This window comes from Macadamia integrifolia, chromosome 6 (assembly GCF_013358625.1).
Source record: "Macadamia integrifolia cultivar HAES 741 chromosome 6, SCU_Mint_v3, whole genome shotgun sequence".
Classification (NCBI taxonomy): Eukaryota; Viridiplantae; Streptophyta; class Magnoliopsida; order Proteales; family Proteaceae; genus Macadamia; species Macadamia integrifolia.
Genome location: NC_056562.1, coordinates 16,872,864 through 16,881,002, shown reverse-complemented (window position 1 = coordinate 16,881,002; position 8,139 = coordinate 16,872,864).

The window sequence follows — 8,139 nt, the reverse complement described above, 5'->3', positions numbered from 1 at the left end:
TGGCCAACCGGTGTTCAAAGTCACCCTTGCCATCATGGTCCATAAGGAACCCGCCTTAACCCTCTCCGATTCGGGTCCTGCATGGTTAAACTGGGTCAGCCGTGTAATTAGACCGGGTTTAAAAAGTAGGGTATCACATTTACCCCCCCCTTTCTGAAAATTTCATCCTCGAAATTGGCGTTCTTGGTTGTTCGAAAAGATGAGGGTACTTGGCTTGGATTTCATCCTCTTTCTCCCAAGATGCTTTTTCAAGTGAATGATTAGCCCATCACACCTTTACGAAGGAAATGGAGCAGTTGCGAAGGGTTTTCACTTTTCGGTCCAAGATTTCAACTGGCTGCTCTGTATAGGTCATATCAGCTTCTAGATATTCTGGTTCCATGGGTAATACATGAGATGGATCATGAACGTATCGCTTTAGCATGGATACATGAAATACGTTATGAACATTCCCGAGTGAAGGTGGCAGAGCAAGCATGTAGGCTACTAAGCCGACCCGAGCTAAGATCTCAAATGGGCCAATGTTTCTCGGGCTCAACTTACCCTTTCTATGGAATCTTTGCAACCCTTTAGTAGGAGAAATCTTGAGGAACACCTTTTCTCCTGCTTGAAACTCAATGTCTTTCCTGCAGTGGTCTGCATAGCTCTTTTGACGTGACTGAGCTGCCTTAATCCTTTCTCAAATAACATCGACCTTGTCACTAGTCATCTAAATCATTTCAGGTCCTAACATTCGGTGTTCGCCTACCTCATCCCAATACAGGGGAGTTCTACACTTCCTACCATATAATACCTCATATGGAGCCATCTCAATTGTAGCTTGGTAACTGTTGTTATAGGCAAACTCCATAAGGGGTATATATTCTTCCCAACTACCACACATTTCCATTGCACATGCCCTAAGCATGTCTTCTAATATCTGTATGGTTCGCTCCGACTGACCATCAGTCTGTGGGTGGAAAGCAGTACTCAAATTCAATTGTGATCCCAAAGCATGCTGGAAGCTTTTCCAAAATCTGGAAGTGAACCTTAGGTCCCTATTTGACATAATGCTCACTGGAACTCCATGCAAGCGCACTATGTTATCCATATAAAGTTGTGCTAACTTGGCCATAGAGAACTTGGTCTTGATGGGAATGAAATGAGTAGCTTTAGTAAGCCGATCAACTAGCACCCATATCGCATCCATCCCCTTAGGTGTGTATGGTAGTCCAATGACAAAATCCATTATAATCCTATCCCACTTCCAGTCTAGTACTGGGAGTGGCTGAAGAGTACCATAAGGTCGTTGCCTCTCAGCTTTTACTTTTTGGCACATAAGATAAGTCGCCAAATATAGGGCTATTGTGATTCTTATACTAGGCCACCAGTAATTTTGTTTAAGGTCATTATACATCTTTGTACTTCCTGGGTGGAGTGAGTACTCAGAGTTGTGTGCTTCCCGCACTATCTTATCTTGTATATCCAAATCATCGGGCACACACAATCTTCCCCGAAACAACAATGCCCCATCGCTGGCTAGGACAAAATCAGGGTCATTCATTGCTTGATCTTGAACCTTAACTCTGATCCACTGTAATTCAGGATCAAAAGGTTGTTTCATTATCACCTCTTGCCTAATAGATGGACGCACCTATAGAGCCGCCAGGGATACAGTTAACCATTTAAGGTTTTCTAGTTGATGTTCAAGCTCTAAGGTTGATCCTTCGTATAAGAGGGTTTCATCCATTAGCATCGCCTCTTGTACGAGTGGTGGGCTGACTGCTAAGTATGAGAGTGACACAGTCTGTGCCTTCCGACTCAACGCATTTGCCACTACATTAGCCTTGTCGGGATGATACTGAATGTCGCAGTCATAATCCTTCATGAGCTCAAGCCATCTCCTCTGCCTCATTTTCAAATCTTTCTGGGTGAAAAAGTACTTAAGGCTTTTGTGATCACTGTATATCTCGCACTTCTCCCCATATAAATAATGTCGCCAAATCTTTAGGGCAAAAATAACTGCACTAGTTCCAAGTCATGAGTGGGGTTGTTCTTCTCATATTCCTTTAGTTGTCGGGATGCATACGCTATCACCTTACCGCATTGCATGAGAACACAACCTAGGCCCACCTTAGAAGCGTCAGTGTAGACTGCCATTCCACCTGTGCCTTCAGGGATGGACAACACAGGGGCCGTCACCAATCTTTTCTTCAATTCCTGAAAACTCTTCTCACATTCCTCTACCCATTCAAATTTCACACCCTTTTTGGTTAACTTAGTTATTGGTGCTGAGATCCAAGCAAATTTTTCAATGAAGCGCCGGTAGTACCCAGCCAAACCCAAGAAGCTTTTAATTTCAGTGACATTCTTAGGGCTTTCCCGTTCTACTACTGCTTTCACCTTGTCAGGATCCATCTCGATTTTGGCCTCAGACACTACGTGTCCCAGGAATCCAACTTGCTCAAGCCAAAATTCACATTTACTGTATTTGGCAAACAATTTTTGTTCTCTCAGCCTCTGTAACACCATCCTCAAGTGTTGAGTGCACTCCTCTTCTGTCTTAGAGTAGATCAAGATGTCATCAATAAAAATAATTATCCATTTATTGAGGACATCGTGAAATACTCAATTCATTAAATCCATGAATGTTGCCAGTGCGTTGGTTAACCCAAAATATAACACTAGGAACTCATAGTGACCATACCGAGTCCTGAATGTTGTCTTGGGTATGTCGCCGCTCTTTATCCTGAGCTGATAATAGCCTGATCTAAGGTCTATCTTAGGAAACACCCTCGCACCTTGTAGTTGGTCAAACAAATCGTCAATGCATGGCAATGGGTACCAGTTCTTAATAGTTAGCTTATTCAATTCCCAGTAATCGATGCACATACGCAAGCTGCCATCCTTCTTTTTGACAAACAAAACTAGGGCACCCCAAGGTGAAACACTTGGGTGAATAAACCCCTTCTCCAACAATTCTTGCAACTGCATCTGTAACTCCTTCAATTCGGCTGGTGCCATCCTGTATGGAGCTTTAGACACTGGAGCTGCTCCAGGAACCAAGTCTATGGCAAACTCCAACTCTCTATCAGGCAGTAAATGCATTAGATTATCTAGAAAGACGTCGAAAAACTCTTTAACCACCTTTACCTCTTCTAGAGGTGTAACCCTTGCATCAACATCAAGTACCGATGCTAAGTAACCCTGACATCCACTCTCCAACAAATTTACCGCTTGAAGGGTGGAGACGAGGACCTTTCTCGCCCATTTCATTTTATCTGCTCGGTATACCAATTCATTTCCTTCATCATCTGTCACCCTAATTAATTTTTCAGCACACATCACATTAGCTCGATGGGCCGATAACCAATCCATGCCCAGTATAACGTCAAAATTCTACATGTTGAATTTAATGAGTTGTGCATCCAATTTCTTCCCACTGATTTCACTCGCGATCTCACTTAACGATTCCGCAGACTTTGGGAAGATCCAACTCCTCCACTCTCAAGTAAGTCTCTTCTCCATTTCTCTTCTTGGAACATGTATTTTGGAAGTTGAATCCATGTGTAGTTCCCAAATCTTGATTTTTTTTTCGTGTTTCTTTCCATAGAATAATGATTCCATGAGAATGTGATGTTTTCGTTGTGATTTATTTCTAGTTTTAGGCTTTACTTCTCAATTTTTGAGAGAAAACCCAACCGTGCCCTAATTTTCTCTAATTTGGGGCTTTCTTCTATCTCTACTCTTTTCTCCCCAACTAACGACTCAAATGAGTTTCCTTATGCTTGGTTTGCACTTAAAATGTTGGAGAGATCATGGAAAGTCGTGTATGCTTGAAATCCCATCTCTTTCCATGAAAATCCATCTCTTTCGTGTTGGGTTTCTTCGATTCTCTTTTCACCACTTCATACTTGTGGATTCCTTGCACCTCAATGTCATAATAGAAGTTTTCTTTGCATATTCTAGATTGTACAACGATGGCATTTCATTCATACACATGTAAGCTTTAAGCTTTACTCTATTTTGAGACTTTTCATTTTTCTTAGATTGAACTTGCACATTGAGAATTGGGGTTTTTCTGTCATTCCTCACTTGCCATGCTTTATATGCATTTTGTTACATTTCTATTTTTCCATGATTTCTGTTTTGTCACTTACCATGCATTTCATCCATAGACTTTCTATCATTCCTCGCTTGTCACATTTTGTCACATTTCTATTTTTTTGTGAGAATTGGGTTTTGGGGCTTCCTCCTATTGCTCACCCATCTATTATTTCCTTTGTTATTCCTCTTCCTTACTTAACATTCCTTCTCCTCTTTTCTTACCAGGATGTCTTCTCATAAAGGCAAGGAACCCGCATCCTCTTCCGCTTGGCGTAAGACCACCGCTTCCAAACAAAAAAGTGCAGGGACTAGTTCCCCAGCCCCTCGCACAAGGCGACCCAGACCTGCCCCTATTGATCCTTCCGACTACAATGAGGGACTCTTCCACGGTTCAGAGGCAGCAACCACCTGGCAAGCCTTCCTGAAGAGGTCTGTGATGATGGAGAAGACTGTGGTAGTTGGCGACTTCCATAAGGTTCAGCTTCAGGAGAGGTTCACCGCACTGGGTTGGTAGTCTATCCTCCACATAGACCGTTCATGCTATGAGCAACTAGTTCGTAGATTCTACTGCAACTTGGAGGTCTCTTACCAGTATGGAGAGTATGCGATAACCAGCATGGTGAAGGGGGTGGACATTCAGTTGACTGTGGACACCCTGGCTAGCATTTTGGGTATTTCTTCAGTTGGGCAGCATTTCTACAGTCATCCAAGGAGTAAGCCCGTGGGCCCATCCTTGAGTTTGGAGACACAGGACCTTATCTATGAGACCATATGTGGTAGAAGGGAGCGTCCGAATTCTAAGACATCATCTTACCCAGAGGTTTGTGTGTTTGCCCATTTGGTCCAGTTCAATTTTCTCCCCAGAGGAGGTCACCGGAACCAGGTAGGCTTCATGGTAGCCTACTTAGCCTTCTGCATTGATAAGGCCTTAGAGGGAGGTGTCGAGCACTTATGCTTGCCTTACATCATCCTCAAGACTATGGAGCACCATACCTCACACCCCGAGGATGGAGGGTTTCCCTATGGTAGGATCCTCACCAGGATCTTTGAGTTCTTTGGGGTGGATCTGAGTGGTGAGGAGGGAAAGACTCCAGCAGATAAGTTTGATAGGGGAAACCTATTGAGGATGGGTCTCCACACACTCATGGATGTACCTCAGAGAGCAGGGGCTCAGAGGGGCAGGGACAGGAGGAATGCCCATAGGGAGGATGTTCCCATGGAGGAGGAGACCAGTGAGGAGGATGAGGATTATGTTCCTCAGTGTGAGGAGGAGGATTTTGTGGACGAGGATATCCTTGAGGAGGAGCCTCTTGACTCGAGAGGTTCTGACATCAATTAAATTTGTACTTGATGGGTTATGACACCAATTAACTAATCTTTTAATGTTTCCAAGCATGGTTTTAAGTATCTCTGATACCGATACGATACCCTCCGATACGTATCTTAAATTTAGTCGATCGATACGATACACACCGATATTGTAATACCCCGCTTCTTAAGCCCGATCTGATTTCGCGGTTGAATCGGTTTAACCATGTAGGAACCGAGCCAGAGGATATTAGAGCGGGTTCCTTATGGGCTATGATGGCATGGGTGACCTTAAACACCAGCTGGCCCGATAAGTCCGAGCCAGTGCCAGAAGAGACGGGAGTGCCCAAACCGTATACGTGCACCTACCATAAGGCTATGTATGGATAAAACAGGTATTATATCCGTATTTTAAGGTATATACGTATGCTACATCGTATGCCTGGAGTGGGGTTCGTGCCGAGGTCCGAACCCAGTCAAAATCCCAAGTCTTGGCTCTCAGGTGGGTAGGACAGGTGGGTGCACCCACCTGAGTGACCCATCCAAGAGCACTATTCACTTAATTAGGAATAGTATATAAGGCTTTATGATTTTTTTTCTTTCCATTTATTACCCTCGTACGTTTGGTGAGAAAAGTAAAGAGGAGAGAGAAAAGAAAGGGAAGAAGAAAGGAAGAGGAAGAAAGGAAGGATTTCAGTGGCGCCGAAGCTCGATCTTGCCATTCCAGTGCCGGGAGAGTAATCTTCAACTCTAGATCTACAGTTGGAGGTAAGAAAAGTTGGGTTTTATGAACATTCACCCTACCCAAGCTTTAAACCCTTGATTCGAGTATGGTTTCTTGAGATCTTGTAAATACCCTTTGAAATGATGAATCTAAGGTTTAATAGATGATTTATGTGTTGATCTTGAAGGATTTGAAGAGATATTGACAAGGTAGAAGAAGCATTGTGAGGTGGAAGTGATTTGAAGGGTTTGAAGTCATTTTTGGGCAAAGAAGGTAAGATGGTTTCCCTCACTTGAATCTAACCTAGACCTAGGTTAGAACCATCCTATAGGACCTTGAGGGTGTGAAGAATGGGTGGGGAAAAGCCCCATTTGATTCCCCAAAGAATGGAGAAAATGGGGAAGAAACAGTGTCTTTCCCACCAAAACCGGTGGGTACAACCGGCGGGTACCTACCCGCCTGTGGGTACCCACCTGAGAAGGCAGGGGGCCTTCAGGCCTAACCGGCGGGTACAACCGGTGGGTACAACCGACGGGTACCTACCCACCGGTCTTGGCAAAGGGTCCCTGGCCCAACCGGTGGGTACCACCGGCGGGCCCCTACCCACCGGTCCCAAACCGGTGGGTAGACAGCCCACCTGTCTGACCCACCCATGTGGCCCCGAAGGAGATCCTTAGGTCTGATCGAACCCAAATCGGACGTGTGACCTTCTTTTGACGTTCTAAACAATTTTGACATCGGATTTCATTAATTTTGATTCTAAAATGGTGAAGTACTAACCCCGCTCAATTATGTTAGATTCACCAAATCCTACCCGATTCGCTCCGGATCTCACCCGTACCGAACGGGAATCCTTGTACGCTACAGGTAAGTGGAGAGAGGACGTTTGGCCTTATTTCAAGGCATTTGTTTGGCATTCATATAACTCCTATCTAATCTAGTCATGTCATCATGAATATGCTATATAGATTAGTCATTCCACTCATTGATGTGCATATATGCTATGTTTACTTTTCAAATGCCAATTGAATGAGATGTTTATATGTTGAATGTGGACATCATGGAGCATAATGCATTGATAGACTAGATGCCGTGGTCGGCTTGAAAACGAATGCATTGGTGGCCCGTGGTATGGGACACGGAGGCACTATGCAGTCGTACTATTGACATACAGGAGCATGCGGTATTAGGATTCTCACCATCCCGTGCTACGACCCTTCCCAACAGGGGTTAAGGTGTTGGGTTGCCATTTGGGGGGAAGCAGGGGTCGCGGTTGTCGGACACTGTGGCGGTTAGGTATTACGCCCGGCGAGTCATGTAGGACAGTCGGCAACCCCGGTGGTACATTCAAGAGGGCCAATCGTACTGCTTTTAAATTGCTGGAGTCAGCACCTTTATTTTCAGTCATTTACATTTCTGTTGAGAGCCGGTGGACGGCATTGTCTTTACTTTTCCGAGTACTCACGGTGGGCCTTCTCCGACAGCCCTATGGGCGTATCGCGGGAGGGAGTTCGCGACTCATACCCGGAGTATACGCGCACTGTGGTTGTAGTAGCACTAAAACCAAAGACTTAGTAATGTTGCTTAGGTGGATGTGATTTAAAATGTATAGCATGGCATGTAGTGCATATGATGTGTTGTGATGTGTGGACTGCTGTGTGGTCCATCTTTCTACTTACTGAGCTAGTGAGCTCATCCCACGTGTACAACCCCTTTTTAGATGATTTTGCAGGTCATACATCTGAGGAGCATGGGGTGGGTCCCACAGTCGAGTTTCCTGAAGAGGACTGGTGGACCCCTGAGGAGTTTGAGCACGGTGTAGACTGCTCGTGCGAGAGCTGTGCTGCGGGACAGCAGTTCTGAGGCCGTGCTGAGCTCCACTTCTGAGGCCGAGCTGAGCTCTTCTATATGATGCCGAGCTGGGCACAACCCCTGATGCCGAGCTGAGCTCCAGCCTTGAAACCGAGCCGAGCTGTGTACTCTGATGGTTTTTGATGATTTCCTGTATATACTTGGTATTT